The sequence below is a fragment of the Vombatus ursinus genome, unplaced genomic scaffold (assembly GCF_900497805.2).
Source record: "Vombatus ursinus unplaced genomic scaffold, bare-nosed wombat genome assembly UNPS02014781.1, whole genome shotgun sequence".
Taxonomy (NCBI): domain Eukaryota; kingdom Metazoa; phylum Chordata; class Mammalia; order Diprotodontia; family Vombatidae; genus Vombatus; species Vombatus ursinus.
In genome coordinates this window covers 37,385,832-37,402,202 of record NW_020954559.1, presented here as the reverse complement: position 1 = coordinate 37,402,202, position 16,371 = coordinate 37,385,832, and the positions used below count along the sequence as shown (strand labels likewise).

The following is a 16,371-nucleotide window of genomic DNA, read 5'->3' as shown; positions in this document are numbered from 1 at the left end:
CAAAACTGATTCCTTGGCAGGCTCCCAGTGTCCAAAGAGCTCTCATCCCTGCACTGCTGCTGGGGCGCAGGGCCCTCATGCTGCCTCCTTTTGCTCTGGAGGGCTTCTTCTTTACCAGTTTCCTAATTTCTTTTGGGGGGGGGGTCTTCTTTTTTGTTGGCCTCACTTATTTGCTTGACTGGTGCCTTGGGAAAGACTGGCTAATATCTGCAGGAATAACCATAGGGTTGCAGGTGATGCATGAGGTACTCCAGCTGATACATAGTGGGAGAGTCAACAAAGTGGAAGGAAACTGCAAGGTCTAAACAGCAACCTGGGCCCTGGACAGGCGGGTAGTAGTTGCAATTCCAGTACTAGGTCTTGGGCAGGTAACCACTGATGAGGTGGTGCTCGGGGACCAAGGCGTGGAAGGTCTCCTTGCAGCTGGAATCATTTGTCATGAGTTTAAGCGTGTGTGTGTGTATGTGTGTGTGTGTGTGTGTGTGTGTGTGTGTGTGTAATTTCATTAAGATGAGGTTCTAGATCCAACATAGGTTGGGGTCCTGTGAGTCTCTGGCCTCCATGCATTTGCCGAGTGCCAGGTCCTCCACGGAGGAGCTGTGCGAGCACTTGTTTGCTTCTGAAGGCCTCCACAAACCTCCTGCGGGCCTCCTTGCTGAGCACTTAGCCGAGGGTCACGCTCATGTAGCCCTGCTTCACATAGGGCTTGAAGTGCCGCCCAAAGTAAATGGGCTTGGCTGGGTCGTGCAGGGACAGTTGTCCAGCATGACGTAGGTGTTGTCATCGGCCTTTGTGAACCAGTCGGTGTCGTCTGGATGGTGCTCACACACATACTGGATGATCTTCCAGTACAGCTGGTGGTGGCCCTCACGGGTGTCCAGCCCCACAGTGGGAAAGTCTTTGTTCTCTTCCAGGCTCATGAACAGGATCTTCTTGTAGCGTTGGCCCCACGTGGCCTTGACGTGTCTTGCCTTCTTGAGGTTCTGAGGTCCCGTCATGACCCAGCAGAGAACCCTGACCTTGCAGTAGAGCTCCTCCGCCACTCGCTTGTCCTCATCTTTGTGCTGGCAGTTGTACACATCGAAGTCCATCTGGCCTTCGAGGTGCACATGGCAAGTGTCCTCTGAGTGCCTGGTGTGCAGATCATTATGGACAATGTGAGGTTGGATTTCAGACCAAGGGGAAGAATCCCTGACCAAGGGGAGAGCCTGAAGTTCTGTCATTCAACCAGCAGAACTTTCCAGTTGGCTAATGTTGGCTGAGTCCAACAGACATCTATTGAAACTCCAAATAGGTAAGCCCAAAGGTCTATGGTTCAGGCTGGAACCCAAGTCAGAAACTTGTAGAACTCAGACCAAGAAGACAATGGTTAAACTTTGTCTCGATTCAGACCATGTTCAGAGAACTGAAAGCTTAAAGTTTTCCAGACTGAGCTATTCCTGATATCCTGGAATAACACAATGCTTAATACTCCCTCTCCCTTCTACCAAAGCAGGAGTAGGACCAACCCAGACATTCCCTCCAGAACTATACAGACCCTGGCCTTAAAATGAAGTCTGAAGTTAAGAAGTGGGTAGAAGGATGAGCAAACACACACACACACACACACACACACACACACACACACACACACATGTGCAAAATCCCATTATAAATGCTACTATTTTACAGGGACACTCAAGGCACAAACCCAGAAAAGAATGCCTCCAAAAACATTTAAGAGTAAAGCTTCAAAGGAAAACAGAGATTGGGCATAAACTGAACTGGAATTTATGGAAAAGTAAGGAAAGAGTAAAAAAAAGAATTTACAATTTTTTAAACAAATGAACTGAAGGCATTATAGGAAAAATTGGAAAAGAAATGAGAGCTACTGAAAAGAAAAGAATTGGAAAGGGAATTAACAGCTTGACACAAGAGACACAAAACCTTGTCCAACCAACAAACTCCATAAAAATTAGAATGGGACAAGTAAAAGCTATTGACTTCTACTAGACAGAAAGAAATACTAAAACAAAGTCAAAAGACTGAAGAAAAATAGAAGAAAATGTAGGGTACCTTATAGGATAAGCAACTGACCTGGAAAACAGATCAAGCAGGAAAAAAATATAAGAATCATTCGACTGTTTGAAAGCCATGATCAGAAAAGAGCTTAGACATCCTATTTCCAGAAATCTTAAAGGAAAACTGTCCAGATCTCTTTGAACCAGAGGCAAAGCAGTAATACAAAGAATTCACTGGTCACCATCTGAAAGAAACCCCCAAAAGAAAACTTCCAGGAACATTATAGCCAAAATCCAGAAGTTCTTGGTCAAAGAAAAAAAAATACTGCAAGCACCCAGAAAGAAGGAATTCAAATACTGAGGAGCCACAGTCAGGATCATACATAATTTAGCAATCACTACTAGAAAGAAATGGAGAACTTGCGATACTAAATATTCCAGAAGGTAAAAACTTACATCCAAGAATAACTTACTCATCAAAGCTGAGTATAATTCTGCAGGGGAAAAATGGATCTTTAATGAAGGGGGGACAGCCAAGTATTCCCATAGAAAAGACCATGGTAGCTGCATAAAAACTTTGAATTTTAAAAATAGGAGTAAAGAGAAATATAATAAACATGTGAGAACAATCATAATGGTTCCCAAAAAGGATGAATTGTTTATATTTTAATATGGGGACATGATATGTGTGTACCCACTGAACCCTATCATCATTGGGGTCATAGAGGGGGTCTAATTAGATGGAAAACCTAGGAGTGGTTTTATAATGTCTTGAGAATCTTAAAAGAAGAATGGAAAGAGAGGGGAGAGGAATACACTAGAGGAGGAAAGAGGCATGAAGATTAGGGAAAATTATTGCACATAACTGCTCACAATTAGAAGTCTATACAGACAAGAAGGAAAGGGTGAGAGAAGTAGCTAACACTTGAACCTCACATTTGATCTGTTCAAATAAGGGAAGAACACACATATACGGAAAGTTGGATGTAGAAATACATTTCATTCTTTAAGAAAACAGTAGGGAAAAGGAGAAAGAAGGGGGGGCAAGTAGAGAGAGGGCAGATTAAGGTAAGGATTAGTCCTAAGGAAAACAAACTCTAAGGATAAATAAGAAATATTTATAACTCTTTTGGAAATGGCAAAGAACTGGAAACTGAAGGGATATCCATCAGTTAGGGAATGGCTGACCCAGGTATAGTAATAAATATCATAGAATCTTATTGTGCTGTAAGAAATGATGAGGGAGATTGTTTTAGAGAAATCCAAGAAGACATGTATGAACAAAGTCAAGTGACTAGAACTAGGAAAACAATGTATGCAATGACAACAGTATTGCCTAATACTGTAGCTTTACTGTGTAAAGCTAATTGACTTTGAAAGAACTAAAAACTTGGATCAGCATCGTGACCAATCATGATTCCAGAGGACCAGTGGTGAAACATGCTATCCCTCTCACAAGAGAGGTGAGGGGTTCAAGAGTGCAAAAAGAGAATTTGTTTTTGGATATGGCAAATGCAGAAATTTATTTTGCTTGACTACATGTGTTTGTGACAGAAATTTTGTTTTTCTTTCATTCTCATTTGTGGAGGGAGGAAGAAAAGAGAAGATGGATTTTTTGCTCATTAAAAAATAATTAAAATGCTATTTTATCATTTTAAGTTGCCATGGAAATTCCAAAGCTCATCCTACAGCAACCTTGCCCCAATTAGCGATCTTAGTAGGCTTGTCCTAGCTCTTGGCCCACTTTTCTTCTCCTTGCACTTCTGTGAATATTATAATGACATATTTCTGTAGATTACACATTTGTTGGTCTTGGTTCTCCTACTAGATTTTAAGCTTCTTGAGAGAAGAGAGATTCCTGCCCTTCCTTAATATTGACCCTGGGGTACTTACTCGCCATGCACCCTGTGGGTACTCAATAAATACTTGAGTGAATGATTCACTGATGGATGTGAGCAGGCTATCTGGGAAAAGCTTCATTGAGGTGAGGCTACAGTCATTCTGATTTGCTAAGCCCTGGACTGATTTCCAGGAAGGCCCTGGATCTGTGGGTATGTGTTAATTTGCATGGCTAGATTATAGGAGCAAAATTAAGCCGGCCTACAATCACAGTTCTAAGCATCGGGGCTCTCCTAAACCCCTGGCACAGCTGACATAGTAATTAACTTTCCTGGAGTTCTAATACTATCTGCTTAGTGCCTTGGTTTCTTAAAGGGTTGTCAGAATTGCCTTTTATAAAGTCCTATTATCAGTGATTTAGAATTGAGCTGTGAAAGTGCACTCTGGTTTGAAATACGTCACGTAGGATCTTAGCCTGGGAACACATTTTTCTCACAAATATTTTTAAGACTATTTGACCATTTTAAAAGTCGTATCTTTTAAAAAAAATGTTTTCTGGGGCCTGTCACTTTTTTTTTTTGCCTTCTCATAAACTCGAAATCAATTTTTCTCTTTTAAATAAAATGATGCAGCCATTTAGTCTGTCATGTGGAACAAATCTTCTTTGGGGCTTACAGAAAATATTAAGGGTAGAGGAGTTAATGTTTGAAAATTGGCCACTGTGCACGCACAGAAACTGTTTTTCTAACCTTTTTAATGCCTACATTAGTGTTAGAATAGAGGCTGATTTTGTTCAATCCTTTTCAAAGGAGAGGTATCTCAAAGCACAGAACAATATGCTTGAATGCAGCTTGTATACTGACTGCGGAGGCAGATGGGGCCACCATTATGGGCTGAAGCACAGCTCATATAGACAAGTCAGCCTAGCACACTTATAGTCAAGCCATGGCCATTGACTCCTCTGGTCCTAGCCAGTTCATCTGAAGAAGCTAAGTGGCCATGTTTGATCAATAGCTCATTGGTGGGCCCTCACCTCTAAGAATCTCGTGGCAACATCAGGAGCTGTGAGGTGGAATTTTTACGCACAGACCCTCGGGCATCATCAACATAACAGGAAGAGCAATGGGTCTAAAGTCAGAAGACCCAGGTTCAAAACTTTTCTCCCCTGTTTACTATTCATGTGACTTTGAGTAAGTAATTTCTCTTCTAGGCCTCTAGGTTTTCTCATTTATTAAATAGGTGGGTTGAATTAGAACTCTAAAAGCTTTTCTACATTTAAAAGGTTATAATTTTAAGACCCTGTGACTTCACAGAACAAACAATGTTAGGAATCATCAGCTGAGAATCCCACATTCTTTCCTTCTGACAGCTGCTGAATTAAACTAAATGGATGGTGTCCTGAGTGACATTTTTTTTATACTGTGTCATCATGGAGTTGTTACAAAAAACAATAGAGGAGCCTCTATCATTACTTTTCCCAAGGAAAATGATGACCAAATCTTTCCCAAAGAATCAGGAAGACTTGCATTTAACTTCAACATCACATACTTACTAGACTTCTTTCATAAAATGAAGAGAATAATGTCTACAGCACTTATCTCATAGAGATGTTATAAGGATATCAAATAAGATAATATATGTAAAGTGTCAACTTATATTTATTAAGCACCTATCATGTATCAGGCACTGTGCTAAATACTGGGGATATGAAGAAAAAATGAAAAAAAAATCATCCCTGCTCTCAAGTAGCTCAAAATCGAATGGGGCAAACATGCAAACAACTATGTACCAGATAAGTTGGGAGTATCATCTTAAGCAACATCTATAAGAAGCAGCCTCTCTCTAAGACTAGGGAGAAGGCAATTTCCATTCTAGTTTAGGTTCTGACCCTATGCAGGCCTGTGCAACATATGGCCCACACACCATACCATAGGATACCCTAAGTTCCCTTAGAGGGAAGGCTCTGAGATCAATGAGGACTGAGAAAGGCTTATTGCAGAAAGTAGACTTTATCTGAGACTTAATGGAATCCAGAGAAGTTAGGGGTAGAGATGAGGAGGGAAAGCATTTCAGGAATGAGGGGCAGACAGAGAAAACGTTTGGAGTCAGGAGATGGAGCGTCATGTGAACAACAAGAAGGCCGGTGTTACTGATTGTCAGGTATGTAGAGGGGAATAAGGTGTAAGACAACTGGAAAGGTAGGAAAGGGCCAATTTATGAAGATTTTAAAAAACCAAATAGAGGATTTTTTATTTGCTTTTGGAAGTAAAAGGGAACATAGAATTTCAACAAGGGAATGATATTGTCAAAGCTGAGCTTTAGGAAGGGAACATGGACTGCAGTAGGGAGAAACTTGAGGCAGGGAGATCATGCAGTAGGCTATTGGAGTAGTCCATGCGTGAAGAGATGAGGGCCTGCACCAGTATGGCTGCAGTATCAGAGGTCAGAAGGAATCATATACCTCAGATTTTTCAAAGGTAGAAATGACAGTGCTTGGCAAACCATAAAGCACTTTAGAAATGCAAGATGTTGTTGATTAATATTATTGTTATTATTTATTTATTTTGTGAGGCAATCAGGGTTAAGTGACTTGCTTAGGGTCACATAATAAGCAGGTATGAAGTGTCTGAGGCCAGATTTGAACTCAGGTCCTCCTGACTCCAGGACCAGTGCTCTATTTACTGCACCACCTAGGTGCCCCTCTTGTTATTATTATTTTTTAAATCAGTAATGAACTAGCATGGTATAGGAAATAGGGAGCTGGCCTTGGAAGTAGGAAGACCTAAGTTTAAGTCTTGTATATGTTACATGTCTCTGTGATCCTGGGTAAGTCACTTAACTTCTTGCTGCTATAGTCTAAACAACTCCCTAAATCTATATGTTGCAGAAAAGGAACTAACATGCACTGGTGGGAAGAGTTTTCTCATCCATGGAATTAACTAAATAAATAAAAACACAGGTCTAGTCTCAATGCCCTATTACTATTATTATTACCAATAATTATAATAATAACTTTATTATCAGTGATAATAATAATAAAAATAAATACTTGAACTAACAACTATCTTCTTAAAAAAGTTTTAGTATATTTTCTAATTACATGTAAAAATAATTTTAAGCTTTGTTTTTTATAATTTTGAGTTCCAAAATTCTCTCCTACCTTCCTATCCCCTCACTGAGAAGATAAGCAATTTGATAAAGATTATACATGGGCAGTCATGCAAAGCATATTTTCATATTAGTTATGAAAGAAAACAGACACAAAACCCAAGAAAAGTAAAGAAAGTAAAAATAAAAACCAATATGTTTTGATCTGCATTCAGATTCCATCTGGAATCTGAATTCCATTGGAATCAGCATTTGTCATCCTAGGTCCGTCGTAATTGTCATCATTTTACAATAATGCTGTTATTGTGTACGGTGTTCTCCTGGTTCTGCTCACTTCACTCAGCATCAGTCCATACAAGTCTTCCCAGGTTCTTCTGAAGTCTGCCTGCTCATCATTTCTTACAGCATTATAGTATTCCATTACATTCATATACCATAACTTGTTCAGCCATTCCCCAATTGATGGGCATCCTCTCAATTTCCAATTCTTTGCCACCACATAAAGAGCTGCTATAAATATTTTTGTACATATAGGTCTTTTTCCTTTTCTTTCTTTTAATATCACTTTGGTATACAGACCTAGCAATGGAGTTGCTGGGTCAAAGGGTATACACAGTTTTATAGCTCTCCAGAATGGCTGAATCAGTTCCACCAACAGTGCATCAGTGTCCCAAATTTTCCATACCCCTTCCAACATTTGTCATTTTCCTTTTCTGTTATATTAGCCAATCAGATAAGTGTGAGGTGGTACATAAAAGTTGTGCTAACAATTGTGTTAGGGGAAAAGATGAATCCAAATTTACCTTGCATCTTCTAGAAACACTTATATCTCCACAGGTTGCTCCTGAAAATAGAGCTAGCTCACTGGGACTATAACTCCAATAACAAAGAAAACATTCAGGGAGGGGATAGTACTTCTTAAAAGATATAACTGTTGAATGATAAGTATACACAGTTTGATAGCAAATGTCTATCTGAACCAGATTTTTTTTTGCGTGTTCACAGGCCCCCTGATTCCTCAGAGTTGGACTCCAGAAGAAACTTAATGCTCTGTGCTTAGCTGTCCTAGGCTTGATAAACTGAAGTTAGTAGACAAGTAGTAGAAAGTGTAGTTAAACTAGAATATTGGAGTCATCCTATAGCTTGGGAGATCCCTCAGTGATGGCTCATTCTTGGTTACAAAGAACACCAAAGGTTCATAGGCAAGTGGGGAATTTCTAGCATTAGTTCAAGGTCAAATGCTTGCATGCATGCACATAACTTAGTCTAAGGTGCACACATAGTTATTTTGCTAAAAATTCTGTGAAAGAAAGCTAAAGTACTGATTTCCTTAGTCAACTTTGGTTGATATAATAACTGCTCTTCAACTCTCAAAAAAAATCACTGAAGTCTAGACCATCAGAGGCATACAGCACCTGTAGGAAGTCCATTTCCTGATTCATTTGAAGCCTGAAAAATCTAAAACCATTGAGGTGGTACATATATATATATATATATATGTATATGTATATATATACATGTATATATGTGTATATATATCATTGTCACTCTCTTCCTTATTTAACTCTTTTATTCCCTCTCTGCAAGAAAGAAAGCTTGAAAAATTACCATTTTCTGAATTCCTAGTTCTTTTCCTTAGTGGAAATAGCTTCCTCTAGAATACAAGTGACAAATCATTCAGATTTCTTAAAAAAAATTTGAAGAGAAAGTTCATATGCATTGCTGTAATTGGTCCTCCCTCCCACTCCCACTCCCACCCCTTATTCAGTTCAACATTAATTAAGTAGCACTAGAGATACAAAGACAGAAATTCACACACTAGAAAAAAAGACTTTTTTGGAGTAAAACATTCCTTACCTGTCTTATCTATGAACTCCATGTATCATATTCAATAGAAATTGAATTAATAAAAATGTCCCTGCTTCTCAATGAATTAGAAGTTAACTTTCTGCCACCTTTATGTTTCTTTTCCCCTTTTTCTTCTTTCCTCAGATTCTGGAGCCCTGCCCAAGGAGGCAAAAGGCTTCATATACCAGGTAATCTGGCATTATAGAAACAAGACATACAGCACCATTCCCTTCTCCTTTAGCCCTTTCTTTGGGCAATGTAATGCAGTTTTGTAATGTAATTAATTTGCAACATTGGCTGTATCAGCTTCAAGACTGCTGAAAGGTGAGCATCAGTTTCCAAGAGAATTTGTAGAATGAGCCAAAATCTATGTTCAGCTGGATGAATGTAAATGACTCAGTGGATAAGGATGGCCATCTCATCCTCACTACTGGAAAAACAGCTCAACAAAAGTCCTGGTGATAGTGAACCTGTAACATTATATTTGTTGTTGTTCCTCCTTCATTCTCAAAGAGGACCAATGACATCATGAGGATGATATTTTGACTTGCAAGTGAATTGGATTTAAATGAAGCAAAGTCATCAGCCTCACTCTCTCCTCCAGGATCATTGGAGTCCAGTGGCAAAACATAAATCAAGATGACTGGTGATGGCCCACAACATTTTATTTCTATATGAGTGAAAGCATGTGCTAGTCATTTAAATTATTCATCATATGTTAAACATGTAAGTTAATCAGCAGTGTTTTTTCTAAAATGTGAAATTTTTATGGTGGATAACATGTAAAGAGTTTCTTTCCTCTCTCTAGGCTTTTACTGTATTCCTAATAGCTATGCTTCTTTCCGCGTACTCAAAACGTTCCAGCAAGATCTCATTGATTTAAGAGGTCCCTACATTGAGGCAGATTGCAACTCACCCATGCCTGCTCATCCTGCTCATCCATGAAATAAACAAATACATTTCCTCGTGAGAGATAAAAATGACTACTGTAGATATTCAGCATAGAATTTCAAGGTTATGGAACACTTTTGAGGGCTCATCCAGTCCCTCTTTCTGTCTTCTGATAGAGTCACACTTGAATCAGTCCTGGTGGATGAGAACTTACTATGCATTGGGATATAACCAGGGAAAGAATCCACTGTTGCCTTTAGCAGTTTATTCCAGGATCTAACAATTCTCCCTGAGAGGAAGTTCAGTTCAGTTCAGTTCAGTTCAACAACCAAGGCTTTATTAAGTACCTAGTAAATGCAGAGCACAGTGCCAGGTTAAGTACTGGGATATAAAATGAAGAATCACATGGTCCCTACCTTCAAAGGAGCTTAGCAAACATATACACAAATAAATTGAATAGTTCCTCCTAATATATAAGAGACAGAGGTGTAGCGTATAGAAAGCTGACCTTGAATTCGGAAGATTCGGATTCAAATCTCACCCCCGACAGTACTTGTTGAATTACTCTGGGCAAATCATTTAAACTCTCAGTGTCCTGCAAGCCTCTAATTCAGTAAGTTAAAGAGCAGTTGCAGCTCTATGTTGATAAAGGGAGTTTCTTCACTCAGAGACCCCTGTACCAAAGAAATCACATGACTAGTTCTTTTTCCTTCTTCTCCCCCAATTCACAGACACAGGCAAAGACACAAAAACATATGTACATACACACATGTGTATACACACATATGTATTTATTATGCATTCATAATAAATTTATTTATTATGAATGTATCTATTATTCATGTGTAATGCCTTTTCTTGGCTCAGTCTCCCAACTTGCACTGGTCCTGGCAAGTCAGGTCCCTAGAGGAGTCATTACTAATTCTGGTTCTAGGGGTGACTTTGTGGGTAATATTAACTGATTTACCCCACCAGTGTGCTTCTACTAACACCAGCTAGTAGATTCCATCCCCTCCTGGATCCCTGCCTTATCAGGGCATAGTGGCTTGAGTAGGTCAATGGAATTATGAACTATACTGCGCAGGGTTACTCAAGATAGACAGGTCATGGTGGAGAGTTCTGACACAAGGTGATCCACTGGAGAAGGAAACAGCAAACCCTTCCAGTATCTTTGTCAAGAAAACCTCAAGGACAGTATTAAAATGATAAAAGACATGACAATGAAAGAGGAGTTCCTCAGCTCACAAGGTGTTCATCATGCTACTGGGGAAGAATAGAAGTCAATTGCAAGTAGCTCCAGAAAGAATGAGGCAGCTGGGTCAAAGCCAAAAGGAAGCTCAGCTGTAGATGTGTCTGGTGATGAAAGGAAAACTGATGCTGTGAAGGTCAATATTGCATAGGAACCTGGAATATAAGATCTACAAACCAAGGCAAACTGGATGTGGTCAAAGAGGAGATTGAAAGATTAAACATCAATGTCTTGGGAGTCTGTGAACTTGAATGGATGTGAATAGGTGAATTTAATTCAGGTGATCATTACCTATACTATTGTGGGTAAAAATCCCTTAGAAGAAATGGAGTAGCCCTCCTAGTCAATAAAAGGGTGAAAAAAGCAATACTGGGGCATAATCTCAAAAATAACAAAATGATATCTGTTTGAATCCAAGGCAAGCTATTCAACATCACAGTAATACAAGTCTATCATTGATGCCAAACAGACCAAAGTTGATCAGTTTGATGAAGACCTACAACATCTAGAAAAAAACACCAAAAAAAAAATGTCACATTCATCTCAGGGTGTTGGAATGCTAAAGTAGAAAATCAAAAGATAATTGAAATAATGGGCAAGTTTGGCCTTGGAATACAAAATGAAGCAGGGCAGAAATTGATAGAGTTTTGTTAAGGTAACTCATGCTCATAGCAAACACTCTTTTTCAACAACCCCTCACAAAGGTGATTCTACACATGGAAATCACCAGATAGTCAATTTTAAAATCAGATTGATTGTATACTTTGCAATCAAATGTGGAGAAACTCTATGCAGTCAGTTAAAACAAGACCTGAAGCAAACTGTGGCTCAGATCATCTACTTATTATTGTAAAATTCAGACTTAAATTGTAGTAGGGAAAACCATCAGACCATATAGGTGGGATCTAAATAACATCCCTTATTAATATGAAGTTGAGGTAATAGATTTGAGGGATTAGATCTGGTAGATACAGTGCCTGAAGAACTATGGATTCACAATGTTGTACAGGAGAGAGCAACAAAAAATATCCTAAGAAAAAGTAGAGCAAGAAAATAAAATGGCTGTCTGATGAGGTTTTACAAATAGCTGTGAAAAGAAGGGAAATGAAAGGTAAAGGAGAAACAGAAAGATGTACCCAACTGAAATCAGAATTCCAGAGAATAATAAGGAAATATAAGAAGGTTTTTTTTAAACAAGTAATGCAAAGAAATAGAAGAAAACAATAGACTGGAAAAGACAAGAGAGCTCTTCAAGAAAATTAGAAATATCAAGGGAACCTCTCATGCAAAAATGGACATGATAAAAAACAAAAATGGTAGAGACTTAACAGAAGCAGAAGGGATGGTAAGATATATAGAACTATACAAGAAAGATCTTAACATCACTGATAACCACAATGGCGTGGTTACTGATCTAGAGTAATATGTCCTAGAGAATGAAGTTAAGTAGGTCTTACGAAGCATGGCTAATAATAAGGCGAGTGGACATGAATATTCTTTGGAATTGTCCTTCTTTAGGACTGAAACGTAAACTGATCTTTTCTAACCCAGTGGCCAATGTGGGATTTTCCAAATTTATGGTGTATTGAGTGCAACACTTTAACAGCATCATCTTTTAGGATTTTAAATAACTCAACTGCAATTCCATCGTGTCCACTCACCATCAGAATGTTATCATCTACATATCTGAGATTGTTGATATTTCTCCAGACAACCTTAATTTTGGTTTTTGATTAATCCAGCCTGGCATTTTTCATGATGTACACTGCATGCAAGTTAAATAAATATACAGCCTTGTCTTATTCCTTTTGTAATCTTAAACCAATCAGTTGTTCCATGCTGGGTTCTAAGTGTTGCCTTATGACCCACATACAGGCTCCTCAGGAGAAAAGTGAACTGATCTGGTGCTCCCATTTCTTTGAGGACTTGTCACATTTTGCTGTGATTCACAGTCAAAGGTTTTAGTGTAGTCAATGAAGCAAAGGTAGATATTTTTTCCTGGAACTCCTTGTTTTATTCATAATTCAGTGAATGTTGGCAATTTCCTGCTTCCTCTGGGTCTTTGAAAACCAGCCTGCTCTTCTGGTAATTCTTGGTTCACATATTGCTGAAATCTAGTTTATATAATTTTAAGCATAACCTTGCTGATGTGTGAAGTGGGCACTGATTGGTTTAAGATTAGAAAAGGAATGACAAGGCTGCATATTGTCACCTTACTTGTTTAACTTGCATGCAGAGTACATCATGCAAAATGCCACTCTCATAGCAGAAAATGAAGAAGAATTAAGAGGCCTTTTGGTGAGAGTAAAAGAGGAGAGTATAAAAACTGACCTGATGCTTAACATCAAAACAAAACAAAACAAAATAAAACCTAATATCATGGCAACTGGTCTCATCACTTCCTGACAATAGAGAAGAAATGGAAGCAAGTCAGATTTAATATTCTTGGGCTCAAAGGTCACTGTAGATGGTAATGACAGCCATGAAATTAAAAGATGCTTGGTCCTTGGAAGGAAAATTATGCCAAATCTGGACAGTATATTAAAAAGCAGAGACATCACCTTGCTGACAGAGGTCTGTATAGCCAAACTATGGTTTTTTTCCAGTAGTGATATTTGGCTATGACAGCTGAACTATAAAGAAAGCTGAGTGCAGTAGAATCGATACTTTCAAACTGTGGCACTGGAGAAGACTTTTGAGAGTCTCCTGGACAACAAGAAGATCAAATCAGTCAATACTTAAGGAAATTAATTCATACTATTCATTAGAAGATCAAATACTGAAACTGAAGCTTAAATGCTTTGGCCATATAATTAGAAGATAGGACTCATTGGAAAAGACCCTGATGTTGGGAAAGATTGAAGGCAAAAGGAGAAAGGGACGACAGAGGATGAGATGGATAGATAATATTGCAGAAGCAATGAACATGAGCTTGGGCAGACTTTGGGATGGAGATAGTGGAGGATAGAAGAGCCTGGAGTGCTGTGGTCCATGGGGTCATGAAGAGTCAGACATGAATGAACAACTGAACAAAAAAACAGCAAGCAGATTCAATTAACTACTTAAAAAGATCCTCAAATGGGATAAGAAGAACAGGAATTACCGAACAGTCTACCCTAAAGCCTACGACACGTTCTCCCATAAATACACATACATAGTCCCAGGGAGGTAGAGTAGAGTGGGCACAAACATGAAATACAATTGTAGTGAGGCCCATGTGTAGGAAACCATGTGGCCAAGCCAACTCACAACTCTAGAGCCAGAGGGCCTTGATGTTTTTCTCTCTCTGTAGAGCCCTCACATCATTCACTTCAGGTTGGAGCATCGGTTTTGATACGTGAATTGTTGTACTGGTCAGCTGGACTTGCTCTGCTTGGCCGCTGGACTTGTTTGTAAGGGTGTGGCATCCATGCTGGGCAAATTGATCCAATAAACTCTCAGGGCATAATCTTCAATGGGCAGCTGCAGTCTCCACCATCTCCATCTTCAGGCTTCAGTGGGCGTGACCAGACTCTTTCAGTTGGAGTATCACCATGTTCTTTTCACCTGGAGTGCTACTGTGGTCTTTCACAAAACAGCCCATCGGCCCCAGCTTGGCAGAAGCCCCAAAGAGGCTTCCTTTGGACCTTGGCTTTGAAGTTTGTAACATTCAGGAAGGAGGTAGGAAAGACAGAGCTTCTCCTATTCAACAATTTTTCTTGGTTTAAAGCTAGGTTGTCTCAGTGAAGTACATTTCTCTAACTTAGGTTGACCACTCCAGTAAATTTCACATTTCCTGTTGGGTCTTATAATGAGTAGTTCAAGACAAAGGTACTTGGGCAGCCTGTACTCTAGGGTAAGCTCATTGCCTCTCTTGGCCTTTTCATATGCAACTGCCTTACTCAAGGTCTTCAGAATTCCTTCAGATGCTTTCATTTATACCTGAAAGGAATATTTATAGCTTTACATTTCTTTGTCTCTTTCTTTTCCCCATAGGACTTTCTGAATGGGACACATATTATTTATGATGTATGTATGCATGTATGTATGTATGTGTGCACATATGAATATATGTTGTTTATATGTATGTATGTATTGTAAACTGATATTGATTCTGCACAATAGTGGTTCTTTTTTTTAAACAGGCAATTGGGGTTAAGTGACTTGCCCAGGGTCACTCAACTAGTAAGTGTCAAATGTTTGGTCTGAGGCCGAATTTGAACTCAGGTCCTCCTGAACTCAGGGTCACTGCTCTATCCACTGCGCCACCTAGCTGTCCCTACAATAGTGATTCTTAAAATGTGATTGAGAGACCCCTGGGAGTTCCTAACCTAAGATATTTTCAAACTTTTTATTACAGTGTTAAGACAGTGTAATTTCTAATACAAATAAGTATCAGTAGATATAACACACATCTGGGGTTTTCAATAAATTTTGAGAGTATAAAGGTTTCCTGAGACCAAAAAGTTTAAGAACAGCAGCTGTACAGTCTCCATTTAACTCTCCTGAATATATATTGCATATGTGTTGTACTGTATGACCTCTGAAGCCTCTTCTAAGTCTGGCATTCTTTGATTGGCAATGAAGAGTACCATAGTCAAATAAATATGCATTTCCATCCTAGACACCACAGGACTTTTGAGGGCTCCTTTCTCTTTCTCTATAAGAGCAGCTGACACCAGTTCTTTGACCATGAAGGTGGTTCACTCAATAGCTCTGACTCCAGTTTGAGACCTCTATCTCACTCTGCCCTCTTGGTCTTTGGGAATTATTACAACTGCAACAGTCCTTCCCCACCAAGGCACCATATACCTCCTATAACACAGACACAAGAAGTCACCTGAGTCAGGGAAATATTGAAAATATTTCTTGCATTCAGAGCAGTTGCCTTCTCTCAGGATATCCCCCCCTCCAAAGGTCAAAGTCCAACAGTCACAATGGAACAATCTAAGAAACATTAGCGCCACAGCATGAGATGTTCTCTAAATGCAAAATTATAGGGTAAGGAATGTTCAGTCAGTCCAGCAATCTGACTGGCTGATCAGCTCTGAGTGCTTTATAATGACAATGCTAAAGAGTCAAAAAGTGAGGTTGTTTATCTGTAAATGGAGGTCTCTTATCTCCTCCACTTTCAGAGCATTTTTCTATTGCTACACATAGATGAGGAACAGTTACTGAAAAGTTCAAATTTTAAGCTGGTCAGAGGCGTCTATGTTACAGGGAGCAGCATGACTACTGTGGGTGGTGGGTCTGCTAATATGAACACTGGCTGGTAGGAGGATCCACGGGTGCACCTGCCATTTCTCAGAAATCACTTCTTTTCAATCAGGGAGAAAGACTGCTTCTAAGCAAAGAGAAGAGACATAGGAGAGAATGCAATTCAATTACTTGCTAGTTGTTTGTAGATGATATCTATGAATTATGGGATCACAGGATTCCAGAGCTGGAAGGGATTGC

At 39.2% G+C, this 16,371-nt stretch overlaps 1 pseudogene; it reads right to left on the bottom strand.

Moving 5' to 3' along the window:
• Nucleotides 1-200: 200 nt before the first annotated feature.
• On the bottom strand, nt 201-1,223 carry LOC114046206 (annotated as a pseudogene).
• Nucleotides 1,224-16,371: the final 15,148 nt, after the last annotated feature.